Source organism: Mauremys mutica, chromosome 4 (assembly GCF_020497125.1).
Source record: "Mauremys mutica isolate MM-2020 ecotype Southern chromosome 4, ASM2049712v1, whole genome shotgun sequence".
Lineage (NCBI taxonomy): Eukaryota > Metazoa > Chordata > Testudines > Geoemydidae > Mauremys > Mauremys mutica.
The window spans coordinates 112,033,889-112,055,440 of record NC_059075.1 but is presented as its reverse complement, the minus strand read 5'-3'; the positions used below and the strand labels follow the sequence as shown (position 1 = coordinate 112,055,440).

Below are 21,552 nucleotides of genomic sequence, written 5' to 3'. Positions count from 1 at the left end.
TCAATTTTATTGGCTCACATGACTGGCTGGTTCTGGAGATGATCTGCTGTTGACTTCTCTTTCCAATAAGCTCTAGATCAACATTTAGATTTCTCTATGCTGGATTTGGCTGGTTAGTAACTGTGAGTAAAGCCATTCTGTAAGTATCTAGATGACTGTGAAACATACCTACTACTGCTGTCATGTCATATTCTTCTGCCGAACAGTGACTGGAGCTGGGGATAGCGGAGAAAGGGCTATTTTCATGTAAGAAAATAATCATAAGTGTATCGTCTGGATTTCTGAGAGAACCTTTTAAATCATGATATTTTCATTTCAGAAAAAAATCCAGCAGGACTAGAAATCTAGAAACATTAGACTCCATATCTTGTGGTAGAGTTGTGAGGCACAAGGTCAAAGAACAATTTCCTTCAGCACTCAAGAACTGAATGTATGTGTTTATTTATAGCATATCTTTGCAACCGCTTGCCCCATAATATTTAATTGTCTTTTAAAATAATTGTTGGTTTTGTTTCAACTGGAAGAAAGAACAAAGTGTAAGGCATTTATTATTCAAGAGTTTACAAGGGCAGTAAGCACAGAGACAGGTCTAAGCCACAAAGTTTAGAACTGAGCCTGCCTCCGTTCATTATAAAGGTTGGGGGCCAGTCACAAAGTGTGAATCCAAATTCACACTTTCCAAAAGTTCCAGGGTGAGTTCAGAGCCCAGGTTTTGTCAACCTCTGAAAATGGGAATAAAACCAATAGTATATAGTATTTGCCCTACAGGATCAGAACACTGATCTATTAAATCCAGTATCCTGCCTCTGGCAGTGGTCAATACTTGATGCTTTAGCAGAAAGCTTCATTCTGCACTTATCCCATTAGCCACTGCCATTATGTATCAAGAGAAGAGGGGTAAAGAGGAAGGATTCCTTCCCATACTTTTAATTTCTGCTCAAATTTGCACTTCAGCATGTTCTTCTTGCAAATATAGCCAGCAAGATAATAGCCATCTGCGATGCTATCAACCTTTCTCTGGGGGAGGCGGAGCACATTGTCAGTCATGTAGACCTTTGAGACCAGTGATTAAAAGGGACAGTTGGAAAACATGACAATGAAATTACTGAGCTGTCTGTATTGTGTGTTATCCCCCATGCAGGAGGTCAGTTTCAGCCCATACATAGTATGCCTTTCGTGAGTTTCCCCATGCTCCAGAGAGTAAAGAGGGATGAATTCTTTGAACAAGGTAAAACCATGAGTGCTTCCTAAACTTCTTCAATAAGCTTTGGATCTGGCCCCTTCTTGCTAACTATCTGATAGCGCTGTTGTAAGGATTAATCAGATAAGGGGGAATTCACCCCTGTTCAGGGGGCTAGAACAAGGGTTATGTACCACTTAGTTTCTTGTGCTGCAGTAGGGTGAATTTTACTCTTAGGGCATGGCTACACTTGTGAGTTAGAGCACATTAAAGCAGCCCAGTGTGCTGTAACTCATGACGCGTCCACACTGGCAAGGCATGTAGAGCGCCCAGACTCTGTGGCTAGAGCGCTCCTGGTGCTCCACCTCGGCGAGTGGAATAACATTTGATGCGCCCCTGCTGGAGCGCCGCGGCGCCAGTGTGGATGCCCTGGTCTGTTAACACGCTCTGATCGGCCTCCAGAAGTGTCCCACAATGCCTGTTCTAGCCACTCTGGTCATCACTTTGAATTCTACTGACCTGCCCTCAGGTGACCAAGCATCAGACCTGCCCTTTAAATTCTCTGGAAATTTTGAAAATCCCCTTCCTGTTTGCTCAGCCAGGCGTTGAGTGTTCTCAGTGAATCTTTCCAGGTGACCATGCGATCCCCAGTATGGAGCAATGGCGAGGTGCTGGACCTCATCAGTGTTTGGGGGGAAGAAGCTACCCAGTCCCAGCTGCGCTCCAGCCATAGGAATTACGATACCTTCGGGCAGATATCAAGGGACATGATGGAAAGGGGCCATGACTGGGACACACTGCACTGCAGGGTTAAAGTGAAGGAGCTGCAGAATGCCTACTGCAAAGCCTGCAAGGCAAGCCGCCACTCTGGTGTGCCCCCGCGACCTGACATTTCTACAAAGAGCTGGACACGATACTTGGGGACGACCCCACCTCCACTCCGAGGACCACCATGGACACTTCAGAGCCCAGTTCAACAAGGCAGGAGGAGGAGGAGAAAAGTGGGAGCGAGGATGCTGAGAAGGAGGAAGACACCCCGAATCCCTAGATGCATGCAGCCAGGAACTGTTCTCAAGCCAGGAGGAAGGTAGCCAGTCACGGCGGCCGGTGCTTGGGGAAGGATAGACACCAGAGGATGTTCCCGGTAAGTGGCTTTTATTTTGGGAAGGAAGTTATTCAGTGCAGGCTCTTGGTGCGAGGAGGGTTAGGGCTGCATGCATGCCTAGATGCGGAATAGGGTGGTGATGTGCTCTCTCACATTGCAGTAATCAGCCTCAGTGATCTCTTCAGAGGTCTCATCGAGGAGTTGGGCAATGCGCTTGCGCGGGTTTCTTGGGAGAGCCACTGTGGTCCTTGTCCCAGTCAGTCTAACTTGTCCGTGCCACTGTGCCATGAGGGGTGGGGGGACCATTGCTGCACACAGGCAAGCTGCATATGGGCCAGGGTGGAAGCCGCATTGCAGTAGAAGACCCTGCCTTGCTTCCCAGGTCTCCCTCAGCAGCGAGATATCTTCCAGGACGAACTCCTATGGAAAATGTGGGGACAGTGTTCAGTATAGGGGCCTCCTGCAGTTGTTGGCTCTCCCCAAGGCACAGAAACCCAGAGGACAGTACAGCCATGAAACAATCAGTCCCCCTTGACCCTGTGCTTACTCACCATTTCGGGGCTTCCATGGGTTAAGTGCACTCGCTTTGGACGAGCAAATTATGCTATTGTGTAAACTGTGCTTGCCCTTAAGTACGGGGGAATCATTGCTCTGTCTTGTGTGAACAATGCTGCCTCTGTTAAGTGTTGCATTTTGCCTTTACAGATGCAACCTTGAGATCTCAGCCGTTTGTGTTATCACCAGCCGAAAGTCTCCAAAGAATCAGGAAGAGGCCACATAGAAGCAAAGAAGACATGCTGCATGAAGTAATGCAGCAGTTTCTTAACGAGAATCTAAAAGCGCAGGAGTGGAGGGAGAGTGAAAGGAGGATCCACCAGCAGAATGAGGAGCGCTGGCACAAAAGCGTGGAACTCCGGCAGCAAAGCACAGATTGTCTGATAAGCTTCATGGAGCGCCAAGCGGACTCGATCCAGGTGCTCGTAGCCATGCAGGCGGACCACTACCGCACCAGCACCCCCTGTCCCAAAACTCTTTCCCTTGTGCCCCCATGTCACCTCCAAAGCACTTTCCCCAACATCTGGGTTCTTATCGCCACCAGCTGCCTCCAACACCTGTAGCTTCACCACCCAGCCCTGAAAACTACGACCCTTACCCACTGCACTTAACCCTCATCACCATGCATTATAGCCATCCTGAAGTGCAGCACTCATTGCCCAGCACTCCAGCTGGGAAGTCTGAGTATGATAACAGGACATATGCAAATCTGTGATTGTACCGTTCCCCACCCCACCCTCTTGTCCTTTCTGTTTCCCAAGCAGTTTTGTTTCTTTTCAATAAATGAATTTTTTTCTTTTCAATAAATGGATTTTTTGGCTTTGAAAACATTCTTTATTATTGCATAAAGTAAAAGATAACTTAGCCCAGGAAAGCAACAGGCACTGCAATTCAGCGTAGCAAACACAGGTTCCTACTAATGTTGGAACCACTGCACTTCACGCCCGTGCAGGGCACCAGACATTACTGGTGGCTTTCAGCCTCAAATTGCTCCCTCAAGGCATCCCTAATCCTTGTAGCCCCGCGCTGAGCCCCTCTAATAGCCCTGCTCTCTGGCTGTTCAAATTCAGCCTCCAGGTGTTGAACCTCCAAGTTCCATGCCTGAGTGAATCTTTCACCCTTCCCTTCACAAATGTTATGGAGGGTACAGCATGCGGATATAACCGCAAGGATGTTGTCATCGGCCAGGTCCAGCTTCCCATACAGAGAGCGCCAGCGACCCTTTAAACGACCAAAAGCACACTCCACAGTCATTCTGCACTGGTTCAGCCTGTTTTTGAACCCTCCTTGCTGCTGTCATGGCTCCCTGTGTAGGGTTTCATGAGCCATGGCATAAGGGTAAGCAGGGTTTCCAAGGATCACAGTGGGCATTTCAACTTCCTCGATGGTGATTTTCTCATCTGGGAAAAATGTCCCGGCTTGCAGCTTCCTGAACAGGCCAGTGTTCCGAAAGATGCGTGCATCATGCACCTTTCCAGGCCAGCGTGCATTAATGTCAATGAAATGCCCACGGTGATCCACAAGCCTGGAGAACCATAGAGAAATACCCCTTCCGATTAACATACTCGGAGGCTAGGTGAGCTGGTGCCAGAATTGGAATATGCATCCCATCTATCACCCGTCTGCAGTTAGGGAAACCCATTTGTGCAAAGCCAGACACAATATCATGCATGTTACCCAGAGTCATGGTTCTTCTGAGCAGGATGCAATTAATGATTTTGCAAACGTGCATCAACACGATTCCAACGGTTGACTTTCCCACTCCAAACTGGTTCATGACCGATTGGTAGCTGTCTGGAGTTGCCAGCTTCCAGATTGCAATAGCCACCCACTTCTCCACCATCAGGGCAGCTCTCAAGCTCGTGTCCGTGTGCTGCAGGTTGGGGGCGAGCTCCTCACACAGTCCCATGAAAGTGGCTCTTTTCATCTGAAAGTTCTGCAGCCACTGCTCGTCATCCCAGACTTGCAGGATGATGTGATCCTACCACACAGTGCTTGTTAACTGAGCCCAAAAGTGGCATTCCACGGTGGTGAGCATGTCCGTGAATGCCACAAACAATCTCATGTTGTATGCATTACTTGAGTCCATATCATCATCAGAGTCCTCACTGTCAGTGTGGATCTTAAGGAGTAACTCGACTTCCAAACATGACATGCTGGTGAGACTCTTCAGCATATTCCTCAGCAGTTCAGGCTCCATTTCCCCAGACTGAAAGGGAAGACAGAGCACACAGTACAAAAAACAGTGAAAGATGGCGCCAATGTGGACGGAAGCACAGGGATTACTGGGATGCGAACCGATGCATCACGGGGCGTTGGGACAGGACCCAGAATGCCCCAAACTCCCCTCCCTCTTCCCACAAGCCACAGCACCAGAATGGGAAGAGGTGCTCTGCGGGATAGCTTCCCATAATGCACTGCTCCCAATGCCACTGCAAGTGCCGCAAATGTGGCCAGGCCAATGTGCTTGCAGCTGTCAGTGTGGACAGACTGCAGCGCTTTCCCTACTGCGCTCTACGAAGGCTGGTTTAACTCAAAGCGCTCTACATTTGCAAGTGTAGCCATGCCATCAGTAAGTATTTGTACAGTGTTTTGAAGATGTGAAGTACTAAATAAGTACCAAGTGTGACGATGCACTCCATAATGTTTCATGGAAATATGCTCATGAGTGTGAATAAGATGTAACTGGAATATCCTTTATGCAAAAGATCTCTTGTAAGGTATCATAACAAAGGTTATAACCTACTGAATATATTCCTCCTATTTGTATGCATGTATCATCCTTGTATCTGAAGCTAGAAATATGAAGTATAACTCTGAGGTCCCACTATAATTATGCAAAGTGGGGGCCATTAATGGTGGTTTAGAATCTTGATGGCTCCCATTGACTAGGACAATTGTTGTAAGTGGCTCTGTTTACCTGCAAACCTTCCTGTATACATGTGTGCCAGCCCATGGCTAATGAAGAATGAGGTCTCATGGGACATGTGACCAGGTCAAATGATACTGGAATCCATCTTAAATCTGGTACTTTTCCATTTAGAAGGAGGGGTGGGGACCCAGAGAGACAAAAGATTCCCGCCTTGTGCCAAAGCTATAAAAGGGGATGGAGCAGGACGAAGAGAGCTCCCAGTCATGAGAAAGCTCCTGCTTTTCACCTAAGATGCCTGCTGGAACTAACAAGGACTGTACCAGGGGAAAGGATTGGGCCCAGACTAGGAAGGAGTCTAGTCTGTGAAAGGTTTCAGAGGGGTAGCCATGTTAGTCTGTATCAGCAAAAACAGCGAGGAGTCCTTGTGGCACCTTAGAGACTAACACATTTATTTCGGCATAAGCTTTTGTGGGCTAGAACCCACTTCATCAGATGCATAGAGTGAAAAATACAATAGGCAGTATAAATATACAACACATGAAAAGATGGGATTTGCCTTACCAAGTGTGGCGGGGTCAATGCTAATGAAGCCTGATCCACCCTGATTGAATTGGCAACTCCCTACTTTTCTGTGGTACTACAAGTGCTGGGGATCACCAGGACAGTCAGGGAAGGTGCATGAGCCACACATCTTTAAGAACACAGGCCCGTTCAGCAGGGCTGGCCCACAACATTTTGGCACCTGAGGCAGGGAGCTCAAATGATGCCCCCACGCCCCCTCGCTTGGGCCAAAACTTTGAAAGGTCTCAATTCTGCCTTCTTCCTGTTCTACTCCTCTCATGGTACTGCTTTGCTACCTACCCCAATAAAGGAGAACTAACAACTTAAAATGCCTTGTTCAAAAATTTTAAGTAACACTTAACTTTCAAACACCTGAACAGCAAATGTAATTTTTCTTGTCTGCATAGTAAACACTGGCATTTTTATCTGTTTGAATAATCAAAGTGGTGCTTTCCCTGCCTTCTTGGTTGTAAAGATTTGAACTGCTTCCTGAAAGTCCACAGTCTGGGCCAACTCATGCTCTATTGAGATGGTTGCAAGGCCGATCAGCCTCTCCTGTGTCATTGTGGAGCATAGATGTGTTTTTATTAACTTCAGCTTGGAGAAGCTGCATAGGTATGCTCCAGTTGTTCCATTGCTCCAGATATATCAAGGTCAACACCTTGGAGTCTCTTGCTTACAACATTTATTTCAAACAGTATGTTATGCCACAACACTAAGCCACACAGAAATTTGAAGTTATGTATGTTTCTGGTGATTACAGTTCCCTCTGCTACTGTTCTCCCACGAACAGTTCCTGTCATAGCATTATCCTCCATAATGGCAACTGTGGCATCATCTATCTTCCCGATTTGGTGTTTGATAGGCTTTATCACCTCCACTTGACTTTCCCATTGTATGGTACTCAGTGGTTTCAGTGTCAGAGAAGATGTTCCCAGATGTTGCTTCAAAATTTGTCATTGATGAGTTGATGCAGAGAAAAATACATAGATGCTTTTGAATTACATTAAAAAATTCAGCAGCCTCACGAGATGCTGATGCTGCATCACTGACCACCAAGTTCAACGAAAGAGAACTGTATGGGACAAAAAAAGCTTGAGGATTTAACTCTCGGATCCGTGTCTGCACTCCTCTGTTCTTTCCTCTCATGTTGGCACCAGTATCGTAGCCCTGACCTCTCATGTCAGCTATCACAATTCCCTTCTCTTCCCATCTCTTCTAGCTTTTTAAGAAGTACATTTGTCATACCAGCTCCTGTGGTATCATCAATGTCAATAAATTCTAGAAAATGCTTTCTGACAGTCACCATTGCAGGGACATTTTCACTAGGTTCTGTTGTTGTTACAAAACGCACCATTAAAGTCATTTGTTCCATATGGCTGATGTCAGGTGTGCAGTCCAGAATAACACAGTAATATCTTGCTGACTTCAGATCTGCCACAATCTTCTGTTTGACTTTTGTTGCCAGTAACTGTATGATCTCATTTTGAATCGTTTTTCCAAGGTAGTGGTGTGGGTACATTTCTCAGGTGGTGACTCTTCTTGATGCTCCTGGAGTACAACATCAAACTCCGCCATCAGCTCCACAATTTTAAGGAAGTTTCCATGGTTTGTCACATATAGCTGATCTGAAGTGCAATGCAGTGCTAGGTTTTGGGTAGCAAACATTCTCACAATGGCAATGAGCCTTTTCAGAACATTTTGCCTGTAAAGACACTCTGATGCAATCTTCTCTTGATGCTGATCATCTATGGTGGCCTTTAACCTTAGTCTCATCTCAAGCTCTTTCCATCTATGGAATGCTCTCTGGTGATTTGCTGCCTTCTCATGGCATGCCAGCTTTCTAGCCAGATTTTTCCAGTCCTTTGTTCCTGTAGAACCCAGTGTGGCTGGAACATTAGACTGGAAGAGTTTGCAACAAAACAGTATGCAACATTCTGGGCTTTTGAGTACATAAGCCAGGGCCTCTCCACTTTGTCACCATTGGGGATTTCACGCCAGTAATGTGTTGGATGTAAATTTCTATTTTCATTGTCTTTGGGGAACATGAAGTTTTTCACTTGCTGTGGCCCATGCAGTACAAGGAAGTCTCTCAGGCTACTGCTCAAGTAGGTCCACAGTCCTGGACCATCTAGACTTAAGGAACTAAACTCAGCAGCAGCTGTTTCTTGTGCCTCCACCACACTCTTCTCTGATCTACACTTTTCTTCAGGAATGTGCCTGGTTACATCCATTTGAGAAGGAGATATGGATGCTGCAGTAGCCGTCAAGTCACCTGCACTCTGACTAACTGGAAGATCAGGCATCTCCTCACCACTCATCCTCACTGGGGCCAGAAGGCTCACCATGAACATTTGTGTCTATGTATCTCAGGAGAGCTCCTTCCTGCTTAGATAGAACAGCTTCCTTTGCTTGCTTGCTTTTTCTGAATGCTGCCCCAGAGGGGCATTTTCTTCTTTCACTCATGACTGCTGTTCTGTGCCAGCTATAGTGGCTCTCAACATTCAGTTGAAGGGGACAAATAAGTAGGCTGGTAGCAGGGCCTGAGTGAGGGAAGATATCAGCATCTTAAGGGCCTAACTGGCTCCTACTACTTCAGTTGACTGCCTGTTCTCCTCATGTGGGTTCAGGGAAGCAGCAGGAAACAGGAAGCTCCCTGAGAAGCCAGTGTTAATCAGTGCAGGCTCCTGGGGGTGCTAGGGAGGTACATAAGAGGCTTCTCCTCCTCTCTCTCCCTGCAACTTCTGCTGCTTTCTGTTATTCCCTCTCACCTTTTCTCCTGCCTGCCTGTTATGTCTCTTGTGCCCTCCTTCCTCCAGCACAGCACTCTACCATCTCTGTGCATCTAGAGCAGAGAGAATATATATGCACCACCAGCAGACACAATTTTCTACACTCTGGGTCCTAGTGGTGGCCCCCACAGTCTGGCACCTGAGGCAGCCACCTCAGTTCGCCTCATGGTAAGGCCAGCCCCACTGTTCAGAAAGCTGCAAGAAGGGACTTTCTTTTCAGACCAAAGGATTACCACTGGGGGATGTTGAAATGCCAGTAGTGATCCTGGAAGACTCAGCCTACTCTTCACTCCTGTGGCTCATGAAGCCATACACCAGCCACCTCGACAGCAGCAACTACAGACTCAACAGATGCAGAATGAGCCTCTGGCCATTTGAAAGGCCACTGGTGTTGTCTACTCACGAGATTAGATCTCAGTGGAAAAAAAAGTCCCTATGGTTATAGCTGCCTTCTGTGTGCTTCATAATATCTGTGAAGCAAAGGGGGAAAGTTTCCACTGAGGTGGAAGTGAAATGGCTGTTTGCTGATTTTGAGCAGCCAGCTACCAGGGCTATAATGGTATGGTAGGAGGGAGAACAGCAAAATAAAGACAATGGATTTCAAGAGGGCAGACTTTAGCAAACTGCCTGGAGCACTGGAGCGGGGCTGAGCTGCATGGTGCAGCCTGCGACCCAGTGCCCCAGCCAGAGTGCTGGAGCAGGGCTGAGCCGTGTGGTGTGGCCACCGACCCAGCGCCCCAGCCAGAGCGCCGGAGCTTGGCTGAGCTGCGTGGTATGGCCACCGACCCAGCGCCCCAGCCAGAGTGTCGCAGCGGCCTCCAACCCAGTGCCCCAGCCAGAGCATTGGATCAGCCCCCGACCCAGCGCCCTGGCTGAAGTACCAGAGCGGGGCCGAGCTGCGTGGTGCAGCCCGCGACCCAGTGCCCTGGCCAGAGCGCTGGAGCAGGGCCAAGTTGCGTGGTGCGGCCCCCGACCCCACTCCCCAGCGGATCAAGCCTGCTGGCCGTAGTTTGCCCACCCCTGCACTAGCATCTCCTGCTGCATGTCTCTCCCCTTTCCCTGTGCTCTCCAAACTATTCCTGTCCATTCTGACCACAAGGGTGATCCTCCAAACCCTGTGCTCAGTAGCCCAACCACCAAAAGTCTTGCAGGATCTCTTGGAACATGTCATCCTACATCCTCTTCCTTCTCCCCCTTGTCTGGCTGAGCCGCTCTGCTGGTGTGGATGGAGAGCCCTCAAGGCCACATTTCCGTTGCAAGAGATACAATGCACAGAGGTGAACATACTCACAATCGTACAAGATACATGGAAACGTGGTATACTGAACTCACTCCTCTTGAGCCACACAAGTTGCAAGCACCACGTTCTCACTTCTCCTTGGGATTCATAGAGCACAGTTACAGTCCCAGCCATGGTGAGTATGGCCTGGAGGGGAGAGGGAGTGAGTTGGGACAGTGGGAGAGGGGGTTAGTTCACGAGCATGAGTATCTGCAGATAGGGCATGTAGCAGGGTGGCCCCTGCTCCTGCTGTGAGGGGTTTAAAAGTGGCCTGGCAGGGCTTGAGAGCGGCTGCTCTCAAGGCTGGGCTGATTGGGGGAAGTGGCTGCAGCTGAGGCCACGCCCCAAACTGAGTGATAGCTGGGCCTTATAAGAAGGCCAGGGAAGACAGAAGCCCAGACAGTCTCTCTCTGCCTTCAGAGAGAGAAGGGCCTGGCTGCAGGGAGCTAGAGACCAGATACCTGAGTGAAGCAGGGCTGGGGACAGGCTAAGGAGCTGGGGAGCTCTGGCCTGGAAAGCCCCAGGCTGCGGCCTAGCAGAGGGCCAACAGGTACTGGGGGTTGCAGAGGGCAGCCCAGGGGTAGGCCAAAGCAGCAGGTCCAAACCCCTTTGCCTGTGATGAGTAGGCTGATACTGCAGTCTGCCCCAGAGTGTGGGGCTAGACAATGACTGGCAGTAGCCACTACTGAGGCGAGGTGGGGCTAGAGGGTGGGGGTTCCCTGAGGAGGGGAGACCCAGAGAGAAAGGGGTTACTGCCAGGGGGCAGCACTCCATGTGAAAGGGCACCGGGTCCAAGGAGGGACATGGGGGCCAGAGAACAGGTGGATCACCAGCCTGCAGAGGGCGCTCCAGCACTGGAATAGAGCTAATTCCCGGATTCACCAGCAGGAGGCGCCGCGGGGGTGAATCTGACCCGTCTACAGGGCAAATGAACTGAATGCGGACACTGTTTTCCTCTGGCAGTGGTGATTTTAGCTGATATTTCACTTCTGAGGGTAACAGCTCTTGCTCACTTCTGGCTGCAGACTGGGGCTATATGCTGCTAGCTTGAGTGGTGCAATGGTGCCTGCTGGAGTAATTGCTGAGTGGTGTGGGAAAGGGTCCTACTGTGGCAGAAGAAACCAGAAACGTTCAGCAGAGGATTACAGACTACCTTCAGAAAACGTTCCTCATGATCTTTATGGAGGATTCACAGGACATCCTGGTGCACATAAATAAACTGTTATGCATGGCTCCCTGTGCCTAACTGTATAGGGGAATGAGAGGCAGATAACCGATAGAGGCAGAGTTGCTATTTCACTACCTCTTCTAGCATGATTTTAAAAAAGAGAGTAAATGAACAGATGTGTCCCTGCAATATCAAAGCAAACTGCATACTTACTAGAGGTTCCTGCCCCTGCATCAGGCTCTCCCATGCTGCACTGTAGGGACTGCCTAGACTGCTCTGGAATAAAAAGACAGGTCCTGGCTTGTGGTGCCACTGGATCCCCCAGTTGCCTGGCCACCCATACTCCTTGTCCTCCTTGTCCAATCAACTGTGGGAGCTGCTGTGCTCCAAGTGTGCAAGGCCATTAATCGACTTCTGCTACGAGGGGTAGTGAGTCTGGGAAATGTGCAGGACATAGTGGATGGTTTTGCTGCGATGGGGTTCCCTAATTACGGTGGGGCAATAGATGGCACACATATCCCCCTCTTGGCACCAGACCACCTTGCCAAAGAGTACATAAACCAAAAGGGATACTTTTCAATGGTGTTGCAAGCACTGGTCGATGGTCAGGAAAGGTTCATGACGCACACATCTTTAGGAACTCGGGTCTGTTCAAAAAGCTGCAATCCGGGACTTTCTTTCCAGACCACAAAATGAACAATGATGACGTTGAGATGCCCATAGTTATCCTGGGGGACCCAACCTACCCTTGCTCATGAAGCCATACACCGGCAGTCTGTGCAGCAGTAAGAAACGGTTCAACTATAGGCTCAGCAAGTGCAGAATCGTGGTCGAATGTGCCTTTGGTCATTTGAAAGGGTGCTGGAGAAGTTTACTAACGAGGTTGGAGCTTAGTGAAGAGAACATCCCTCTGATTATAGCTGCCTGCTGTGTGCTCCATAATATCTGTGAAAAAAAGGGGGGAAATTTTCCACAGGGTGGGCAGTTGAGACAGATCACATGGCAGCCATTTTTGAGCAGCTAGACACCAGGGCAATAAGAAGAGCACAGCAAGGGGTGCTGCGAATCTGTGAGACTTTGAAAAGCCATTTCAATAATGAGTCACAGCAATGTGAGCTGCTTGTCTGCATTGTGCTTTCCCAACCTTCACCTGCCATGTATCACTGTCCCTGTTAAGCCAACCCCCCACCCAAGACCACTGCTTCTACTCAATAAAGAACATTTATTTCTCGAATCCATCTACTTTGTTTAACAAACATAAGTAAAAAGAGAGACCAGGAAAAAAAAAAGATAACCTTGGGGGAAAGGGGTTATAAAGTTGGAACTGGAGAAATTTTTTCAGCTGTGTAACATAACACCACATTCCAGACCATCAAAGGTCTGTGAATGGGTGCCTTCCATTCCTTGTACCTCCCACCTGAGTTAAGTGAAAGAGATAATGGACTTTTCGCCCACGCCTCATGGAATGTTTCGGGGAGGGTGATTCTGTGCCAGGCCATGCTGGCTGGCTGTCCACCAGGGTCTATAGAGGGACTCTACCCTCCTGCTTCTGTTCCTGCAGTTCAACCAGACGCCTCAACATGTCTGCTTGGTCCCCTCATAATCCGAAGCATCTCATCCTGCACTGCACGCTCTTGCTCATTGGAAGCTTTCCTGCTCTCCATGTCCATGTCTAACTTCTCAGAGAGTGAAATCCTCCACGCTCTCAGCTCTGTGTCAGCTGTCCAGGAGGCATTCATTATCTCGGTGAACATGTCCTCCCGCATTCTCTTTCTCCTCCTTCTAATCAGCGAACGTCTGCTTTCGGGTGTTGACACACCAAAGGACACATTTCCAGCTGTCAGTCATGGGAAAAAATAAAGGACCCATTGTACATCAATAAAATGTTTCCATAGTAAGGCCGTTTTCATTTTTAAAAAAATCCTTATTACACTAGGTACAAGCCATAACATAATCAGAATCTGTAACTGTTCACTGCACCTTTTTGCTGTTCCAGCCATGGTGAGTAGACTCCTCCCCCCAAGTCATGCGTGACCACACTTTTAATGAAGTTTATGGCAGGCTCATGTCGGGAGCAGAGGTAGCTAGTCGAACAATGGCCCTTCCCCATAGTACCACGGGAAGCTGTTAACAAATGGGGTGTGAGAGGGAAAGTTTTCACTCCCGAATTGCGGAATCTCACATGTGGGGCCCCAGTCCCCTATCAGCCACTTTAAACTACTTGCTGACCCATGAAGAGCACAGTAAAGGCACATTAGTGGTCACGTGGTTTGGCGATCCGGAATGTGTGGGGGGCCTACATGCCCTGTTTTTTTCTCTTGTAAGGGCACTTTTAATGAGAACTTCCCCCATTTCCCCTAGGGGACCCTATGTGATATCAGTCTCCTGAGGGTAACAGAGGTGGAAAAGAAGGAGATGCTGCAAGTGTCTGGGTATCGACCCGGTCCTTTTGGTGCTATGCTGTGTACCGCAATGATGCCAGCGGAATTAATTCAGGAGTTGCATGGGAAAGTGTCTTACCATGGTAGAAGAAATAAAACTGCCCTGTCCAGAAACCTTTTGCAAAGGATTGCAGAGTACCTCCATGAAAGTTTCCTAGAGATATCCATGGAGGATTCCCGGGCTATCCCAGTCCACATAAACAGTCTTTTCCAGGGTCCCCCTTCTGCGTAGCTGGAGCAGTCTCTTGTAAGCAGAGAACCACAGCACCTCGTTTTTTCTTCACAGTAAACATGCAATACCACTGAGTGTGTGTGCCTGCTAAAGTTTAACTAGACTTCCATTGTAACTGTATACTCACCAGAGGTGCCTTCCCCGGCATCACGGTCAGCCACTGTGATGTCCTGCAACCCACAGGGCTCCAGGGTTAAAAATATTTCCTGGCTCTCGGGGAGAATGGATCTACTGCTCGCTCGCCTGTCTCCCAGTCTCCTCCTCCTCCTCTACCATATTGTCCTCCTTGTTGTCCCTAGACTAACACACCTATGAGGTGTCTACGTTGCTTGTGGGGGTGCTGGTAGGGTCACCTCCGAGAATTGCATGCAGCTCATTGTAGAACCGGTATGTGTGGGGTTCAGCACCAGAACGACTGTTCGCCTCCCTTGCCTTCTGGTACGCTTGGTGAAATTCTTTTATTTTCACACAACGCTGCTGTATGTCCCTCATGTAGCCCTTCTCCCCCATTCCACAAGCAATCTTCTGCTGGATTGGTGCTCTGCCTGCACAGACTCTTCTCTCCACACAACGATGAGCTCCACCACCTCCTGTGCAGACCAGGCTGGAGCGCGTTTGGGGCATGTAATCTCCATGATCAGCTGTGCTCAAGCTGGCATGTTCCCAGTGCTGATCAAACAGGAAATGGGAAATAAAAAATTCCCGGGGTTTAGTTGGGGAGGGGCTGTTTCCTGTGTACCTGGCTGCCGTGCAGCAGAGTTGAGAATGATCTCCAGAGCGGTCACAGATGAGCATTCTGGGACACCACCTGGAGCCCAATTAAGTTGAATTACACAATGCTGTGTCTGCACTAGCTTGCAGTCGACCCATGAAAATCGAATTAAGCGCTATGCCTCTTGCAGAGGTGGATTACAGAAGTTGACATTAGAGGCAACTTAGGTCAAAGGAAGCCACCTTAAGTTGACCTGTTAATGTATGTGACTACCAGGTCCTTTATGATGACCCAACTTTTTAGTGTAGACCAGGCCTTACTCAGTTCCCCAGCTATAAAATGGGAATAATACTTCCTTTCTCCCACCCTTTGGCTTGTCTGTTTAGATTGCAAACTCTTCAGGGCCAGGACGGTCTGTTACCGTGTATGTGCACAGGGCTCAGCACAATGAGGCCCTAGTTTTGGTTAGGACTTTTAGGTAGTATTGTAATATAAATAATAATGGTGTACAACCAGATTCTGGTCTCTCCCAGTATAAAGTTGTTCAGACATTCCCCATTCCTCCTGGCTTGAAAGAGAGGCATTTGGCCAGGCCTGGAAAGGAAGGACACGAAGTGCAGGCAAAAATGCTTTAAAAAGAACAAGCTTTGACACCAGCAATTTATTGCCGTATACGACACAGGTTGGGGTTTGTATTTACAGGTGTGTGGAAAGGCCAATCTGCAACTAATCATTTCCTTGTCTTTTTTTTATTTTCAGCTGGAAAGTACATTTTAGGTGCTGTGATTGCTGCATGCATTTTTTGGGGCTTGATGTATGCTTTACTCATGTGGTTCTATAGATGGTAAGTGCCTACTGTGCTACAAGTGTTACACATCATGCTATCAGTTTTAGCTGTGGAAATATATATAAAAAAGAGAGCTTTTAAAGTAAGTAATCAAAGAAACCAGAATGTTACTGTGCCAGGGAGAACAGAATATTCAGAGACTTCCCTAGGAACTATTTTATGGGGTGAAAGAATATCCATTGTGTAATCACAATAACATCCTTCCAACAGGGTGCTAATTCCAGTTAATTCACAGCTGTTGGGTGATTAGAAGCTATGAGGCTTGCTACGTACCAGAGGTGCCTGCATTAGGCAGCATCTGCACCATACAGTCACTGTCCATCATACCATATCTGACATATCCATGCTTAGGTATATACAGGGCCGGCTCTAGGCACCAGCGCGGCAAGCAGGTGCCTGGGGCTGCCAACGGAGCGGGGCGGCACGTCCGGCTCTTCACTGGCAATTCGGCGGTGGGCCCCTCAGTCCCTCTCGGAGGATAGGACCTGCCGCCGAATTGCCGCCGGAGAATGAAGCAGCAGCGGTAGAGCTGCCACCAATCGTGTCTTTTTTTTTTCCCCCCACTTGGGGTGGCAAAAATGCTGGAGCCAGCCCTGGATATATAGCTCCTCTACTAGACATGAGTGCTGCATTTATTACTGTTGTGGCAGAGCTCTGACCTTGCCCCCGTGGGTCCTGCACTCCTAGGCGGTTTATGCTAGCCTCAGTGGCTCACTGTGACCCTCCACGTAGCCCTTCTCTCTCTAGGGCTTCTCTCTCTCAGTACAGTCTACTGAGCCCTTTTCATCATAGGCCAGCAAGGAGGTTGGTGAGAGAACTCCCACAGTCTCTGTTGTTCCTAGGGGCTTGTTTCAGAACAGTTTAGCCTCCTGTCCTGACAGGGGTCTGACTTCCCCTCCCAGGAGATGTTCCTGTAGTGGTGGGTTGGGGGGAACCTGGCCTGCCCTGTACTCCGGGTTCTGGCTCAGGGACCCTAATGGTAGCAGCTGTTGGCAGCCAACCTTTCACTGCCAGAGTTGCTACATTTCCCTGGGCCACTTCCCCACAGCTCTCCTGCTTCTCCCTTCTTCACCCTTACCTTAGGGCTCCCTTACCGATGGTTGGGGGGTGTCTTCATTAACCAGCCCTTCAGCCGCACTTCCTCTCCTCTGGCTCCCTGGCTCCCCTGCCTGACTGGAGTGAGCCCTTTTTATAGTATCAGCGGGGCCTTAATTAGAGTCAGGTGGTCACATTAGCTTAATGGCCTCACCTGACTCTTTGCAGGTTAATTAGAGTCAGGTGTTCTCATTAGCCTGGAGCAGCCCCTGCTCTGGTCAGTCAGGGAACAGAAAACTGTTAATCCAGTGGCCAGTATATCTGCCTTCTGCTATTCTGCTGTACCCAACTGGCCTGGGTCTATCACACTGCTGTGTTCCAAAATCATTATACAAATGGCTTTAGTCATAGAAAAGCCATCTTGGAATGACAAAGTAATGGATTTTATCCTTCCTGTATCCCTTGGCTGATGATGGACTTGATTTTGTAGCTACATTGAGAACTATGCTCTCTAATAGGCTGAGCCCCTTGCAATGTCATTTTAAAAAATTACCTACATTTTTGTTTTTTATAGCTAAGACATTTCCAGGGGAAACAATAGACTCTAGAACCTACAGTCTACTATAGGGGTGACGGCCACCATCTGTGCTGACACATGGGTGATTGAGCCAGGGACATGCAGAGCTAAAAGGAGAGCTGCTACAGGTTGAGCTAACACTTTCTAGCTCAGAGTGCTAGCAGATCCATGTCCCCTGTGGATCAGGCACAGATGGCTGAGGAGCACACAGCAATAGGCTACGCCTTTGTGACTTTACTAGTAGGGCAATTATTGAGCCCAGTTCCCGAGATAAACTGCCCTTGGCTCAGGACCTGAGTGGGGGTGGACAGGAGGGACTGTACAGTACATTTGCACTTCTATTCTGGGCCTGGCCAGGGAACTGTGTGCCCCCGGCACAACTCTGAGCAGCTGCTGGGCTACTCGAATGTGCACCTTGCTGCAGATGTCCCCAAAGGTCCTTTCCACTAGCCATGAATAGCAGGAGCACCATAGTACTCAGTCCATTCCCCAGGCAATGGGCTGGTGACCTAGAACTGCTAAACTTGGCACTACACCACTCCAGGGTTTCCCCTACATCAGTTCCAAATAGATCTATAGCTACCACTAGGGGCGGATTTAGCTGTGAGATTAGTACATTCTAAGGCTAGACTTTAAGGGTCAAATTATCCCTATTTATATCCTGTTAACCCCCTCTAAAGACAATGATATTGCAGTAAGGGCAAAAGTCTGCAGTTTTAGGTCCATCCTTCACTTGGACTCCTTTTTCGCACTTGCATCATTGTGGGCAGAATTACTGTTACTTAGACTTTTAAGTACACAACTGTGCCTGAAAGTCAGGTGCCCCAAGTGACCATGATTGAATTCATACCTGTTTATACCCGCCATCAGCTGGTGCAAAGGGGGTTGTTGGCTTTGGACTGCTTTGTGCTCCTTTGTGGAACTTTCCTACCGTGTAGAATGGAGTTGGTCTAATGATCTGGTAGAACAGTGGTTCTCAACCTGAGGTCTGTGGACCCCAGGGGGTCCATGGACTATGTCTAAGAGGTCTGTGAAAAACTTAGGGTACGTCTATACTTACCGTCCGGGTCGGCGGCTAGCGTTCGACTTCTCGAAGTTCAATATATCGCGTCTAATCTAGACGCGATATATCGAACTCCGAACGCGCTCCCGTCGACTCCGGAACTCCACCACCGCAAACGGCGGTGGCGGAGTCGACGGGGGAGCTGCGGACTTCGATCCCGCGGCATCTGGACGGGTGAGTACTTCGAACTAAGGTAGTTCGAGTTCAGCTACACTATTCGCGTAGCTGAACTTGCGTGCCTTAGTTCGACCCCCCCCCCTTAGTGTAGACCAGGCCTTAGACTGAAAACTGACTGTACAGAATTCAACTATATATACAGACAACAGATTTCCAAAGGGGTCCACACTGCCATTTGAAATGTTTTAGGGGACTGCAAATAAAAAAAAGGTGGAGAACCACTGTGTTAGAACACGCATCAGAAAAAGGAAGAGATTAAATTAGAGGCAACTAGATATTAAACAAAAAAAGGTGATAAACAACAAGGTGTGATATTAACGTTGGTTGTTGTTATTGTTTCTAACTCCTATTTAGGAAGTGTGAAAAAGAAAAGAAAAAGAAGGATGGAAGCTGCGGGAGCTGAGTAACAGTTTATGGTTTCCTCAAAAAAACCCAAACAACCAACAACTTTTTCCTTGAATTATGATGAGCCAAAGCCAGTAATTTAGTTACACTGTGAATAAACAGTGCAAATCTAGTGCTAGTTGAGTGTGGCAGTGTTGCCATCCCAGTTTGCTCCCTCTTGCAGGGGCTAGATCTGTGCTCACGTTCTCCACCAACTTGTGGCAGGGCTGGTCTCTGCAGCACCCCCCTCATGGCCCACCATGCCATTGTTCACCCTGCCTCAGTTTTCCCCACATGGGAGACATTACTGCATAGGAGAGTTTATCAGCACCACTCAACAAGGTACAGGTAACAAACTTGGACAATAGTACCAAGAACAACACAAACAAAAGGGGTTTCTGCTCCTTCTGGATTCAGCTGTCGGTTCTTTCCCACTCTCTTACAGAACACTGACTCTCAGGGCTTTTCCCCTGTAGTGGTCTCCCTTCTTCCAGGGCCAGTCACAGGAGTGAGTAAGCAAGCAAGCAAGCTTTCCTCTGTCCTCCTCCAGGCTACCTGCCTGGCAGTTACCCTTCTCAAGGGCCTACAAGAAGAGCTAACCAACCTTCTGCAGCATCTCCACCTCCTGAGTTCATAGCAATTTGTAGCTATCCCCTGACCCCTTCCTAATTGGGTCTAATGATTAAACAGGGCCATCTGATCCCTAGCTGATCAGGATCAACTGGAAAGGTAGCTGATCTATCATCGGTGGGGCGGGGCCCAACTCCCATTAAAGGGCCAGCCAGCCTGTAACACAGATGTTCAGAACTTTAGTTTGGGTAGACCTCAACCCATCCCTACTCCTGTGCTTTTAGGCCAACTCCTTCTCTCCACCAGTGCACAGCAGCCAGCCACGTATTCAGGAGAAGTATAGAGAGATCTTCAATCATATGTATGAAAGCTATGTTCAGTGACACTGAGAAGTGTGGTCCACTGAGGAAAGTCAATAGATGGAAGAGACAGAAGCAGCCTGAATTGAGAGTGAAGTGTTTTCTGCCCCGTATGTATCTTTTAAGAGAGATACCTGTGGAGAACACTTTTTAAAGAGATACCCATCCAGAATAGCTCAGCTGAGCTGCTCTCTACTCAGTTTTGCATTAAGGACTTGTCTATGGTTTTGTCTGTACTTAGGATTAGCATTGATTCAGTAGCTGGTAGCTAGCATCCTTCTCAGGTGTAAACCTTAGGCATAGACAAGGAAAACTGCAATTTCACCAGCTGAGCTGATTCTAGTTTCAAGCAGGGTAACGGCGTAAACTGGCTTTTCTTGCTTACACTTTCAGTTTGCATCAATGTGGCTACATTGATTCCTGACCAGTGGTTGCTGAAACTTAAGTATAGACAAGGCTTGAGGTACAATGAAGAAATTACCTGAAGTCATACACAGGTGGCACTACTGTCCAGATCAGATCCTATTCGACTCCTGCGTCCCAACCTTTCACTGTAGCATTGAGAACATATGTGGCCACCTCAACAAACTACAGAGCACAATGTCATTCTAAAGGTGCAGACTCTAAGGCTGTTGAAATATTTGATTTTCCAAGAGATTGCTAACTGCGCCAAGCCCTTGCATTTCACTTAGAAGCAGAATATGCAATTTGTTGACGAAATGTCAGTTTTAAGTGGAACACCCACCCAACTCCCAAAATAAAACTAAGCACGGTCTATGCAACCAACCTCTCAGACAAAAGTTTGGGAAAACAGAGGAGCCTTGCAGTGTGCCCTGGAAGTCTTTTAAATAACAGATTTGGTCAGACCCACACAGTAAGAATGTGACTTAGTGGCAGACAAGCTTGTAAATAATAAAGACTTCCTTATAGCTGAAGTTTTTGAGTGCTCAGCAAGGCTCCCTTTACATGCTGAATTTGATAAGGCTTCTCCAGCCAAAGACTATCCCTGGGCCTTTCACCTGGTCCCAGGGGAATCCAGTACCTGACTTCCCACTTCTCATAGACTCCTGCCCAGAAGCAATTAGATTTTTTCAGAGGCTCCCAACCAAGGCTCTTTAGTGCCTCCAGATGCTGCCATGGATGATGTAAGTCTCATCAATAATGACTTAAGCTTCTGAAGTTCTCTCTTTGCTTCCTCTGGGCCAGATTGTGAACTCCTTGCTCCCATTGGTGAGCAGCTGGTCCTGGGAGTAATCAGAGTGAAATCAATGGGACGACCCAGGTGAGTAATTTTTAACCAGTGGCAGTAAGGAGAGAGAGGTGGAGGTGCCACAGCCAAGCTTGAAGGAAATTAGATTATATGCTCAGGAAAACATCACACTGCAGTTGGGTGAAAAGTCAAGATTTAACAGCTCCTAGCAGTAGGGAAAAGATGGCCTTGTAGTTAAGGCAACAGACAGTGATGCGGGAGACTTGGGTTCATGGATTTCTGTTGTGACTTTGGGGTCTGCACCTCAGTTCCTTAATTATAAAATGGGTCTAATAATGCTTCCTCTGTCCATCTGTCTTATGTAGATTGTAAGTGCTTCAGGGCAGTGACAGTCTCATATGACATGTATATATAGTACCTAGCACTATGGGTC

The 21,552-nt window shown here is 48.2% G+C and overlaps 1 long non-coding RNA gene across 1 annotated transcript; it reads left to right on the top strand.

The window, feature by feature from the left end:
* Positions 1 to 19,983, top strand: LOC123370343. The gene is made up of 5 exons (XR_006579382.1): positions 1 to 139; positions 320 to 430; positions 1,142 to 1,228; positions 15,657 to 15,741; positions 18,951 to 19,983. It is a non-coding gene; the product is annotated as an uncharacterized LOC123370343 (long non-coding RNA).
* Positions 19,984 to 21,552: the final 1,569 nt, after the last annotated feature.